Raw genomic sequence first — 14,166 nt, 5'->3', positions numbered from 1 at the left:
ATTCTTCGAGCAAGCAGAAGCATATAAGTCAGACAAGTAGCTTCACATTCAAGTTCTTGGGAGGATAATGTATAACACCCAACAATACTCTTCCGGGAACAGAAATCCAAACTTTGGGCAAGGCTTCAGCAAACTCAACCAACAGCCCCATGACCGCTCTAATGAGTGTTCAGTTCAACATCACACTGGACTCCAGGAAAGACACAGAGCAAAAAAGTGCAGTCAGTGGAAGGCCTACAGTTACCTTCCATCTATAGCTCACAGAAATGAAACCAATTACAGGTCAATCATCAGTAAAACTCTGACTCCACTCACACCCTCATCCGTTAAAGGTAGATAATGGCAAACACCTCACTGAGGATATTACAAAGATTCTATGAGATAACGTGTGTAAAAGCATGAAATTGGGTCTGCCGCCCTTTCACTGGCCACCAAGAAACAATCACCTTCCTTTCTCCCAGGTCCTCCCACTCCAACTACTCCAAAGCGTTTAATGAAAATTCAACTCCAAAACTACCCACAAAAGTTAATTCTCCCAAAATCCACTTAGTAAGCACTAGTAAGTCCTGACTGTCATGACAGGTGGGGATGGCAGTGGCCGGATGGATCAAAGTCTTTACCTGCCCACATCTTTTGTTTGTCTTGCTAGCTCTTCTCCACAAGCCAACAAGGAGGTCAACAGCTCTGCTTGGGAAACTGTAGTCTGAGCAGAGAGGTTTGTACAGTCAGAACCAAATGCCCAACCCCTGTCCAGCTCAGTCATGCCAAGCTGCCCTCTGCCACACTCCCATACATCCAGACCTTGCACTTCAAGAAACCTGTCTTCACCATCTGACACTGTGAGAACTTTTAATGTTGATCCACTCCACAGACCATGTCTCCATCTCACTGCAAAAGTACTTCTAGAACAGGAAACATTGAGTGGTCTTTTCCTATAGACCAGAATGAGTGGGTGCAGTTCACCAGTTCTGCCCCTACTCCCCTGCTTGGGACTGTATTCTCTAACCAAGCTACTCCCTCCAGTCCATCTCCACATCCAGGCAAAGCTAATCAAGGTCCTTTCAGCCTCCAAAGCATTACAAAGACACAAAATGTAAGCATAAATGTTTGAGCACTACAAAACAGACAATAATGCTTGGGTCCTTTTTGAACTTAATGCTCAAGTATCTTCTCAAAAATAAAATCTGAATTCTATTCTCTCCTATCAGACTGCTCCCAAACCATATACAACAAATCAGTCTACAACCCAAAGCCTCATGATTCCATGGCCCAGTTAAGAATCACTGGAAACCAGGACCTTTTATGGTTTAAGGGCAAATATAATAATCCATTAATTCAAACTTACAAAAGATAGACACTTGCCCAAGAGTTTCATGGGGCACTGTATTAGCAAAAAGTGAGAAACTACCTAAATGTCTATCAAGAGAGCAGATTAAGAGTCACAACCATTCATATAAAGGAATATTCTGCAGTTCCAAGGGGGATGCAGGTCTGTGCATGCCAACATGGAAACAGTTTCAACAAATACCTCTTATGAAAAAAGAAGAAAAAAGATGCATAAGACTGTGTATAATATGATACCATCTGTGCACTTTTAACAAACTATCTAATATATAAATACTTTAAAAATTCACAGGGAAACAAAAGAAATTTAACAGTAGCTACCTCTGCAGAGAGTCTAGAGTTGGGGAGGTAATAGGGAGGGGGAGAGGCCATCATGTTCAGTTTCACACTCCTTATTAACCATATGTATGCATTCATTTTGTTTTAAAAAATCATATCAATTCTCTATGAAAACGTGGAACAAGATCAACACAGATAAAATCCCTAGATAAATTAACAATGCCATTTCAGTTGATATCCACCACTTTTTAAAAAGCTCCAGTTTCTCCCTATTCATGTTTCCCTGCCCATCCTTAAAACAAAACTAATGAGCCATGAAACAACCAAATGTGAGTTTGGAAGGAAGAGAAAAAAAGAGCTCTAATTCACACTTGGATAATCAGCTCTTCATGAGAAAGGGCTACAGCCACTCAGACCAGCCTCTGGCCGAGCTCACGTTCTCCCTTGACAGGCTGTGGGGTCTGAATGGGGATGGCCACCCTGGGCATGCTGCCTTACAGCCAGGATCTTAGGATAGTAATGCTCATAGGCAGACAAAAAAATGGACATAAAACTGCACACACACACACACACACCCCATGGGTGGAACAGCTACGGAAAAGAACACCAACGAACAGGCACAGGTAGAACCAACTTAGAAACAGAGCACTTTTTAAAAGTCTATTTCTGAACTGATGATTTAGAATCTAGGGCCTGTTTTCTCACAGAAATAATGGTGCACATGTGGCTAACTACCTGGTAGCCAACCCATTTCTTCTGAGCTCATAACATAAATGAACTTCCCTTCCATCCTTGTAAGTGGTTCAGAGCTGTCTGCAGAAGGATCCCAGTCTGTGCTCTTCAGACCCACCTACGCACCCCCCCGCCCCGCCACCCCAAGCACGAGCGAAGGGGTGAAGGGGACAGTCCTGGATACTGTTTCAGAGGTTCATCAAGTTTCCTCCAGTTTCTACCTGCTGCCCAGCCCCACACCAACCTGAGAGAGGGGTTGAAAGAAAGATTTAGGGAAGCATAGCTGAAGGCAACTGATCCCTCCAGACTCTAGAAAGATCCCTGCCTCTACCGAGGCTTCAACATTAAAAACTCATTACTGATTTCCCTGCCGAGATGCACGTGGACAGAGTTCATGCCATTGCCACACAACTTTCTTATTTATTTTTATGAATGACTTTGATCTCAAAAAAATCTGAGGAGACTACAGAAGTAAACACCAATTAAAAACACAAGACAAAGACACCAAAAACAAATGTACCAAAAGAAAAAGTAAAATAAACTACTGCTGCTGCTGCTGCTAAGTCACTTCAGTCGTGTCCGACTCTGTGCGACCCCATAGACGGCAGCCCACCAGGCTCCCCCGTCCCTGGGATTCTCCAGGCAAGAACACTGGAGTGGGTTGCCATTTCCCTCTCCAAAGCATGAAAGAGAAAAGTGAAAGTGAAGTCGCTCAGTCGTGTCTGACCCTCAGCAACCCCATGGACTGCAGCCTTCCAGGCTCCTCCGTCCATGGGATTTTCCAGGCAAGAGTACTGGACCATATCAAAATTGTAAACTGTTTTGCTGAAAACAATACCATCAAGAAAATAAAAACACAACTCACAGAATGGGAGAAAATATTTGCCAGTCTGACAGTTGATAAGCAACTTGTATAAAGAAGTCTTAAAACTCAACAATAAAAAGACAACTCATTAAAAATGGACAAAGGAATAACTGTTAATGGGTACAGAGTTTCTTTTTGGGGTGATGAGAACTAGTCTAACTTCTCAGACTTACTGTGGCAATAATTGCACAATTCTGTGAATGTTAAAAACCACTGACTTGTTCACTTTAAATGGGTGAACTGCATGTATGTCGATCATAACTCAATAAAACTGTTCTTTAAATGGGCAACATTTGAATAGACATTTCTCCAAAGAAGATATACAGATGGCCAATAAGCACATATAAAGATGCTCAACATCATTAGTCATTAAGGAAATGCAAGTGAAAATCACAACGAGACACCACTTCACACTCACTAGGATGACTATGATTCAAAAAAAAAAAAGACACAATTACAAGGATTTGCTTCTGAGAATATAAAATGGTGCAGCCATTCTCAGACTTTGAAAAAGTCTGGCTGATTTCAAAAGGCTAAACAGCATATGACTCAGCAGTTTCATTCCCAGGTATATACTTAACAGAGATTAAAACATACATCCACATAAAAAAATACTTGTATACAAATATTCACAACAGCATTATTTATAATAGCAAAAAAAAGTGGAAGCAAATCAGAAGCACATCAACTGTTGAATAAATACTCTGATCTATTCCTGGGCACCAGGGAAGCCCAGTGAAAAAGGAAAGAAGTACTAATACATGCTATAACAGGGAACAAGCCAGTCACAGTAGACCACATATTGTATGACTCCATTTATTTAACATGTCCATAATAAGCAAATTTAGAGAGACAGAAAGATTAGCAGTTGCTCAGGGCTGGCCATAGGATGGGGCAGAATGGGGAGTGACTGACTATTAATGAGTTATGGGGTTTTTTCAGGAGGCAAAAAATATTCTAAAATTAGATCACAATGATGGTTGCACAACACTGTGAATATACTAGAAAATACTGAATTATATATTCAAGCATTATATAAGCAAGCAATTATATAATTATATAAGCAAGCAAAGTGTATGATACGTGAATTACATCTTGATAAAATTTCTTTAAAAATATAAGAAAAACAAGCATGTATTCATTTATGTTCATTTCTAAGATACATTTTTAAAAAATGACAGCTGAGTAAAAAGGGAACAGGAAGAGGAAAATATGATGAAACTGGAATGAAATACATACACAAAATAACACAGTGTTGGTTGTTGTGGCAGTGTGGCAAGTGGGGGAAGAAGATAGGCCCCCAGCTTCCAGAAGCTGAGAGGGTAACAGGCAGGAAGGCCAGGGGTCTCCAAGCGGAGGAAATAGCCTGCAAGTGTCAGACATTTTTATCTCTCATAAGCGGCAGGAGGAAACAAACTAGAGAAATTTTTTTTCTTCTCTATACAAATTTAAAAGGAGGTTTCTCCTGAAATACTGTGTTGCCATAATGACACCTGGTTTCACCTGAAGTTAACTACTCTCAAACCTGGAGTTAACCAATGCATTTTTGTTATGGAAATGTTTGTCTTAAGCTATGTTAATGTACTATGCATTTACCCCAGACTCTGTCTTCAAGTCAGTTCCGCCTAATGGCTCAGAACCTTCTTGACAAACCCGAATGTTATACTCAGACATTGTTCCCCTAATCTATGTAAACGAACTATTTGTATGGTAATCTGCCCTTCTATAAGATTCAAGTTAATTTTATGGCCCGAGATGAATCATCTGGTGCCAAGATTATCCCAAAATGCATCTTATGAGTGAGGGGCCTGGTGCCATTTTGAGTTTTAAGGCATTCCTTTCTTTCATTAACAAACTGCTAGTGACTATATAACATCCAACTGAAGATTAGCAGGTGGGTACTCTTTCTGCCCCCTTCTGATGCTTATGTCAGAAGCTTTCTCTCTCCTTTATACTTTAATAAAACTTTATTACACAAAAGCTCTGAGCGATCAAGCCTCGTTTCTGGCCCCGGATTGAATTCTTCTCCTCCGGAGGCCAAGAATCCTGGTGTCTTTTTGTTCAGCAACAACCTTTCAAAGCCAAGGCAGAAAGAAACAATATTAGCCATAAGACCCCATGATCCATCCAACAGAAAACAATTTAGAAAACAATCATCATTCTCATATTGGCATGCTCTTCCCAAGGAGGACACAGTGTGGTTGGCATGAAAGAGAATTCAGAGTTCCAGGGAGGATCTCCCCAGAAGGGAACTGGGACTGACAAATGTCATCTGATGCTAATCTCTGAAAGATGCTATTGAGGATTTCTACAGAGCTGGTGGAGACCTTGGGAGCGCAACCATACAGTCTAGATGAACAAAGTTAATGAAGACATAAGGCTGTTTTGAACTCAAGGAAAAACAAAAAAGCAGTACAATAAGAGAAAATATTAGTACACCATATGTCTACTGCTATAAGGTAGGCTGCCGTCTATGGGGTCACACAGAGTTGGACACAACTGAAGTGACTTAGCAATAGCAATAACCAAATATACTGAGATGCCAGAGGGAGAGAGCCTGAAAACTAACGTCCAACACTGCTAGGAGTCTAGAGTCGAGAGCTAGAAGTATATGCACATTAGTTTTAACTTTGGAGGCAAATATTAAAAGAACCAACTTAAAAAGTTGAAGCTCATTGCCTTTCAGACATCAATGGCAGAGGCATGAGGGGGCTGTAATTAGTTTTAAACTCTAGTACTACTGAACTTTTCCATTGATATGCATGTTAGTTTCTTAAAAACAAAAAATAATAAAAATAAACCCACTACATACAGCAAACGTGATTTACAGTCAGCTGTGAACATGGCTTCTTCCAAAGAAGGTACTAGCCGAGACTGGGTGAGGAACCTGGGGCTCTGGTGGCGAAGCCTGCCCGTCCGTGCCTGGCCACGGCCTCTCCCGTGTCCCCCAGCCTCAACACAGCCAGTGCTCCTGAGCTTGGGCCACAGTGTCTTTTCCCACTCCCACTTTCTGGCTGGATGGGCACAGCTGACTTCACCTAGAGATAAACACAGGTATGATGACACATTGGTGTGACTGGGAAAATAAAGCAGATGTGACTGCAGCTGGAGTCCAGGCTCATGAGCCACGCTGGTTATACACTGACAGAGTGCGGGGTCGCAGAGCTGTGTCTGAGCAGCACCTGCTCCTGCTCTGCTTCAGAGGCGCTGAGAAGCCCCCACCCATGTCTGTGTTAGCTATACACCTTCCAAGCTGACAGTTCTATCATGGGGTGCGGATTAAAGCTCTCATATTTCAAAATTAGCCTGCAAATGAGCACATAATCTCTCGTGGGGAATTCACCAGGTTGAAAATGGTTATACAAACAGAACGTGTAAAGAAAAGGGAAAGGCAGGCAGGAAACTGGGGCAACACCAAACACTGAAGCCTAAATTCAACATGGAGTCCTGGAACAGGAGAAAACTCAGCAGGAAAACTAGTGAAATTCACATAAAGCCATAAGTTTAATTAATACCAACATCATCTATGTAGGTTTGCTTTCCATGAGCAAATATAGTGAGGTAATATCAGACGTTAATTAATTAATAGTAACATTATCAATGCAGGCTTGTTTTTCTTCAGCAAATATAGTGAGGCAATATCAGATGTTAAATCAGTGGAAAATGGGTAAGCGGTATACAGGAATGTTATATTAGCTTCACAACTTTTCTATAAATCTAAAATTTTCCTAAAGACTGATTAAAAACATAGAAATGTACTATGCCAAAACAAATAAACAACCACAATGACAACAAAACCTGAATTAAGGCTCCTGGCTTTCAAACACAAGGAGCAGAGGCAGCAGGGGTGGGGAAGTGCTGTAGTGGGGTGACCAGCCCTCAGCCCGGCCCTGAGGATTCTGGCCTCTGTTAAGAGGTGGAGAGGAAGCTTCTAGGGCATGGCTGATGGGCAGGTCTTGGGGTGCAGATGAGTGAATCCACACATGAGCACAGAAGGAAGTGGAGGGCCAGCTCTGACCCACATTGTGCCAAGTGCCCAGTGTGGCAGAAGGCTGGGCAATTCTTAATTCCTCTGACCCAGATTTCAGCAGCCCCAGGTCACAGATCTAGGAAGCAGAGCTGGATATTGGTGCATTGGGTATCATTTCAATCCTCTCAGTTAATGCCTATTAACATCCAGGTCAAACCCTGCCCCAGCTTTGAGACTAGAGAGGAAGACAAAAGAGACTCCAGGGATTTCACAAATAGATCCCAGTGGACCATGGTCACCCTCTTCCCCTCGAGGCAGGAAGAGGAGAGGGGTGCCCAGGTGCCTCTGAGGTTCTGTCTAACTGTGATGCCACATGGAGAACTGAGGCAGGACATTTTCGCTAATTTTATAGTGAAGTCCTTATCTTCTGCGACATTTAAATGCAGGGATCAATAATTTAAACTTAAGTCTCTGCATCCTGATAAATCCTGCCAGCTTCTTGCGAGTTACAGAACCATGTAAACTTGAGAAACAGCAGGAAAATTCCTTCAGTGACCTCTAAAGACCTGGAAATAAGTATACCAATCATTCAAGCCCTTACTAGAAGCTGAGCTGAGAACAGTTATCTCCAACTAGCGCCCATGTATGTGTTTTGTTTGGCCCACAGTAGTTTTATGACAAGGAAACTTTACAGAAAAAGCAAGATTTTTTAGCCTTTTGTGAAAAAGCCCAAAGGCCTATCAACAATTAACTAGGCCTTGAGTGGTACCTACCCTCTCCCTCCTCCTGCCGCCACTGACTTGTCTGTCATGTGATGAGACTGTTCTGGATCACCACCTTCCTTCCCATTACTTAGGATGAGGTGAAGCTGGGAGTAAACAAAATATGAGGAAAAGCTGGCAAATACTATGGGTTCTGAAATAGGTACTACAGAATAATGAAGAAGCAGCATCTCCCAATAATCAACAAAGTCTACGATCTTAGGAAGGAGATGGGGGCATCTTGTTTTATCACCGTTTATGTCTTGGATCAGCCTGGAGTGACAAGAATGGGACTGGCCAGCTGGAAACACGGGGCCTTGTAGGAACTGGAAGTGGATTCTGTGGGTTCTGCCTGACAGAAAGAAAGGACATCTGAGAGGTTTGCCAGCACATAAAGGATAGTTCAGGCAGTCGGAGACCAGGTGTTCCAAATGGACCTTAAATTACCTAAAGGCTTGATAAAAGAGAAGGACTCAGTTCAGTTCAGTTCCTCAGTCGTGTCCAACTCTTTGAGACTCATGGACTGCAGCACACCAGGCCTCCCTGTCCATCACCAGCTCCTGGAGCTTGGTCAAACTCATGTCCATTGAGTGGATGATGCCATCCAACCATCTCATCCTCTGTTGTCCCCTTCTCCTCCTGCCTTCAATCTTTCCAGGATCAGAGTCTTTTCAAGTGAGTCAGTTCTTTGCATCAGGTGGCCCAAGTATTGGAGCTTCAGCTTCAGCATCAGTTCTGCCAATGAATATTCAGGACTGATTTCTTTTAGGATGGACTGGTTGGCTCTCCTCGCAGTCTAAGGGACTCTCAAGAGTCTTCTCCAGCACCACAGTTCAAAAGCATCAATTCTTCAGTGCTCAGCTTTCTTTATACCCAACTCTCACACCCATACATGACTACTGGAAAAACCATAGCTTTGACTAGACGGACCTTTGTCGGCAAAGTAATTTCTCTGCTTTTTAATATGCTGTCTAGGTTTGTCATAGCTTTTTTTCCCCCCAAGGAGCAAGCGCCTTTTAATTTCATGGCTGCAGTCACCATCTGCAGTGACTTTGGAGCCCAAGAAAATAAAGTCTCTCTCTGTTTCCACTGTTTCCCCATCTATTTGCCATGAAGTGATGGGACCGGATGCCATGATCTTTGTATTTTGAATGTTGGGCTTTAGCCAGCTTTGTCACTCTCCTCTTTCACTTTCATAAAGAGGCTCTTTAGTTCCTCTTCATATAAGGGTGGTGTCATCAGTTTATCTGAGGTTATTGATATTTCTCCCGGCAATCTTGATTCCAGCCTGTGTTTTCTCCAGCCCAGCGTTTCTCATGATGTACTCTGCATATAAGTTACATAGGCAGGGTGATAATATACAGCCTTGACATACCCCTTTCCCAATTTGGAACCAGTCCATTGTTCCATGTCCAGTTCTAACTGTTGCTTCTTGACCTGCATACAGATTTCTCAGGAGGCAGGTCAGGTGGTCTGGTATTCCCATCTCTTCAAGTTATTTTCCACAGTTTGTTGTGATCCACACAGTCAAAGGCTTTACCATAGTCAATGAAGCAGATGTTTTTCTGGAATTCTCTTGCTTTTTCTATTGAGAGGGTAACAGGTAGAAAGGCTAAAGGTCCCCAAGCTGCAGGAGAAATAAACTGCAAGTGGCAGACTACTCCTTCTCTACACAAAATTAAAAGAGTCTTCTTTTAATTCTGTGTTGAGGACACCTGGTTCTGACTTGAGCTAACCAATGTGTTTTCCTTAAGGAAATGTTTTTCTTAGGCTATGTTAATGAAACTATTTATTTGCTTTGGAATCTGCCTTTCTTCAAAATGGTTCCCCCTAAGACTAACTACTTTCTTTTCTCAAACCTTGGGTTGATAACGGCTCAACAAACCAGTATTCATTCCAGTTGTTTTATGGCTGGGGGATGACATACCTTATGCCATCTTATCTCATAAATGCATATTGTGGGAGAGGGGCCTGGTGAAACTCCCTCAGCCCTGAGGTCTCTCTTATCTGATTAATAAGCTTGCTAACAGACATAAAACACCTTGCTAAAAACTATCAAGGGGGCATTCTTTCTTCCCTCTTCTGATGTCTATGTCAGAAGTTTTCTCTATCTCTCTCATACTTTAATAAAGTTCTGTTACATAAAAAGCTCCATTAGTCAAGCCTGGTCTCTGGCCCTGGATCAAAATCCTCTCCTCTGGAGGTCACAAATCCTGGTGCAGCACATGGCTCACAGCAGCAACCTTTCACTATGATCCAACAGATGTTGGCAATTTGATCTCTGGTTCCTCTGCCTTTTCTAAATCCAGTTTGAACATCTGGAAGTTCTTGGTTCACGTACTGTTGAAGCCTAGCTTGGAGAATTTTGAGTATTACTTTGCTAGCGTGTGAGATGAGTGCAATGTGTGGTAGTTTGAGCATTCTTTGGCATTGCCTTTGTTTGCGATTGCAATGAAAACTGACCTTTTCCAGTCCTGTGGCCACTGCTGAGTTTTCCAAATATGCTAGCATATTGATTTCAGCACCTTCACAGGATCATTTTTAGGATTTGAAATAGCTCAGCTGGAGATAGGCGAGGAGATAAGACTAGTTCACCGTAAACCATTCCCAAGCATTAAAAATATCCAGGTTCCTTTTCACAAAGATGGTGCTGAAGGTGACAAAGGAAGCCCATGCCCCTCCTAAAGCCAAAGCCAAAGCAAAGGCCTTAAAGGCCGAGAAAGCAGTGTTGAAAGGCATCCACAGCCACAAAAAGAAAAAAAAAAAAAAATCCAAATGTTACCCCCCTTCCGGCAGCCTGAAACACTGGCTCAGGAGGCAGCCCAAACATCCTCAGAAGAGTGCCCCTAGGAGAAACAAACTTGACCATTATGCCATCATCAAATTCCTGCTCAGCACTGAGTCAGCCATGAAGAAAACAGAAGACAATAACACATTGGTATCCATTGTGAATGTCTAGGCACCAAATTAAACAGGCTGTGAAGCAGCTCTGTGACATTAACATGGCCAAAGTGAAAATTGTGATCAGGCCTGATGGAGAGAAGAAGGCATATGTTCGAGTGGCTCTTGACTATGATGCTTTGGATGTTGCCAACAAAATTAGATCATCTAAACTGAGAAGGCAATGGCAACCCACTCTAGTACTCTTGCCTGGAAAATCCCATGAACAGAGGAGCCTGGTAGGCTGCAGTCCATGGGGTCGCTAAGAGTCAGACACGACTGAGCGACTTCACTTTCACTTTTCACTTTCATGCATTGGAGAAGGAAATGGCAACCCACTCCAGTGTTCTTGCCTGGAGAATCCCAGGGACAGGGGAGCCTGGTGGGCTGCCATCTATGGGGTCGCACAGAGTCAGACACGACTGAAGTGACTTAGCAGCAGCAGCAGCAGCAAACTGAGTCCAGCTGGTTAATTCCAAATATAATAAAAGTTTTCAGTATAAAAAAGAAAAAGAAAAAAAAAAAAAAAACACCCAGGCTCTTAAAGCAAAGGCCCATTTATTAAGACAGTCATGGGACAAAAAGGTTAGCAAGGGCTCAAGTCCTTTTACCATTTGTCCTTCCCTCAGAGCAAGTGGCCCCCAGGTCAGGGATCCATACTTCATGGAACATAGACTTGGTAATATGGCTTAATTTCTACCCAAATCCTCTAATCTGTGACACAACCAGACAGAAACTAAGGAAGGCAGTGACCCTCAAACATCATTTTTGCAATTGGGACAGAACCAGAGATCCATGTTCTTAGAGATCTTTTCATGTTTCCCACCCTAAGAAATAATCTATTCAACCTTCACAGTCTCCCCAGGGCGGCTGGGAGGAGCAGGGCTGCACTGGCTAATGCTCTGTGCTCAATAAACAAAACAATGAGGCATCTGCCTATGCATGCAAGGCTTCATCCACTTCCTTTAATCCAAACACTACATTCTAAACAGACACACATCCAACTATATGAAGAACACTTTGCTTCTTTCCAGACAAGAGAGTAAGGGATTGTTCTAAAAGAAATCTTCCCTTAAAAAAAAAAAAAAAAAACCCTATATATTTAAAAGCCTCCACTCCTATTCTTTCTGAAGGAAAAAAAATGGTGCTCTCAAATCAGGGCAATGCTCATTTTCACCCACTCCCATCAGGGTAACTGCAGGGACAGACTCCTCTGACCAGGGAAGCAGTGTCTGAGTCATCCATATCAAAACTGGCTGCTTTCCAGGATGCTCCCAGAGCCCACGCCGCTGAGGACCACAGGGCTGGAGTCAAGGGGCCAGAACAGCGGAGCAGAATGAAGGAGGACACCAGAAAACACCACGCTGGGGAGAGGGCACAGCACTAGACCAAAAGCTCCTGGAAGAATCCCACTTCCTATCACTGCAGAACTCAGCCATCTGGATTGACATTCCAACCCAACACCAACTGAGAGGTTGATCTACCTGGCGTGAAAGCTGGGACCAAGGAGTGGATTGTCAACCCACCTCCAAGAGACGACATCTGCAATACCCAGTAAATGCACTCATGTGGTACAGTCTTAATCCTCCAAGTCTCATAACATGGGGAAAATATATTTTTGTTCAAATAGCAAACATATAATATGTGACCCTGTAGTCACATACACTGCTGAATGTATAAATTTGGGAGTACAAATTCGTTTTAAAAAGCAAACTTTCTGAAAGTCAGTTTGCTAAGATATAGCACATACTTTTAAATCTGTCAATAAGCTCTGATCTGGTTATTGCATTTCTAGAAATCTATTTTTTTTTAAAAATCCAAAATGCACAAAGATGCTTATCTTAGGATTCTTAAAACACAGAAAAATGGGGGAAGAAGCTAAATATTCCACATCAGGAGAATGGATCAGCCAATCAGGAGCCACATCATAAGATATCATACAGCTTCTACAATGTTTAAAGGAAATGTAAAATAGAATAGAAGTACTTATGACAGGAGAATACAAAATTTTATGTATGTTATGACCACTGTATGAAGGATGCAAAGAAAATGGCAGGAAGGAAAACATCATTCGATGTAAATAGCTCTTGTCTTGGTGTAATGAGAGATGTGGTTTTGTTTCTTCATGTATTTCTCTACTTTACAATTATTCTATTATTAGAATGCATTATTTTTATTTTCATAATAAATACAGCAATTTTTAATTATGAAGTTTGAAAGTCAGAGATCACATTGTTTTGCGACAGGCTTCTTAAGGAGGCTGTCTATGAAATGAGAACAGAAAGACAAGGAAAGAGGGTGTTCCCAGAGGAAGAAACAGCACCACCAGAAGCAAAGGGAAAGGTTCTTCTGTGTAAACACTGAGCACTCCAGTTTGGCTGGCAAATTACCTATAAATTTCCTAGAGGGCTGAAACAGTTCAAGATGTGTTCTGTGCTAAATCAGTTTCTGAGCACTTTCTATATCTCAAAGGTCAATTTTCCCACCCACACACAAAAATAAATGAAAGGATGTGTTGTACCTTCCTCCCAAGGGAAACCCTGAATGGGGAGGGGTCCATGAGGTGGAGAAGGAGGGCCTGGTTTCCCTTTAGAACAGAAGGAAGGGAAAGGGAAACACAGTGAAGGAGTGAATGGAAGCTGGAGCAGGAGGACAACACAAAGTGGGTGCTGAACTAAACAAGGGTGCAGAAGTAGAGGGAGAGAACTGGGAGCCAGGTCAGAGACATGGCCAGCGACATGGCGGGGACTGCCATGGGGGGACTCACTGCATTTGAGGGCTGTGCCTTCAGCTAGTTTTTAACCTTCATTGTATGGATAAGGTGGGCCATTTAAGAACCAGATGAAATGGACACATACTAGCAACTTCTGGATTTAGAAACAGCAAGGACAGAGGTTGGGCTTGCCTGAAGGGTCAGTAGTAAAGAATCCACCTGCCAAGCAGGAGACTCAGGTTCAATCCCTGGGTCAGGAAGATCCCCTGGAGAAGGAAATGGCAACCCACTCCAGTATCTTGCCTGGGAAATCTCATGGACAGAGGAGCCTGGTGGACTACAGTCCATGGGGTTGCAAAGAGTCAGACACAACTGAGTGACTGAACCTAAGTATGAGCAAGGAGAGAGTTTAGCTGATTTCAAAAGCTCTGCACAAAATGCCTTTCCCCATAAGAAGCTTAAATTGCCTTCAAAGGCTGTTGTCTTCACACTGTCTCTAGGAACACGGTGGCAAATATTTTCATTCCCACCTTAAATTGAATGGCTTCCCTGATAGGCAAAT

The 14,166-nt window shown here is 42.6% G+C and overlaps 1 protein-coding gene, 1 long non-coding RNA gene and 1 pseudogene across 7 annotated transcripts in view; 1 reads left to right on the top strand and 2 right to left on the bottom strand.

Moving 5' to 3' along the window:
• Positions 1-14,166, bottom strand: part of VOPP1 (VOPP1 WW domain binding protein) — a 205,702-nt gene that overhangs the window by 162,799 nt on the left and 28,737 nt on the right. The window lies entirely within an intron of this gene.
• Positions 4,461-6,146, bottom strand: LOC147347915 (uncharacterized). Its single transcript, XR_015150820.1, has 3 exons — positions 6,033-6,146; positions 5,195-5,292; positions 4,461-4,586 (listed from the first exon to the last, which is right to left on the bottom strand). It is a non-coding gene; the product is annotated as an uncharacterized LOC147347915 (long non-coding RNA).
• On the top strand, positions 10,472-12,231 carry LOC147347914 (large ribosomal subunit protein uL23 pseudogene; annotated as a pseudogene).

The sequence above is a fragment of the Bos grunniens genome, chromosome 22 (genome assembly GCF_055505025.1).
Source record: "Bos grunniens cultivar Pamir isolate PY7600 chromosome 22, Bosgru_T2T1.0, whole genome shotgun sequence".
Lineage (NCBI taxonomy): Eukaryota > Metazoa > Chordata > Mammalia > Artiodactyla > Bovidae > Bos > Bos grunniens.
Note: the sequence above shows the minus strand (reverse complement) of the source record. Positions and strands in the feature narration are given on the sequence as shown.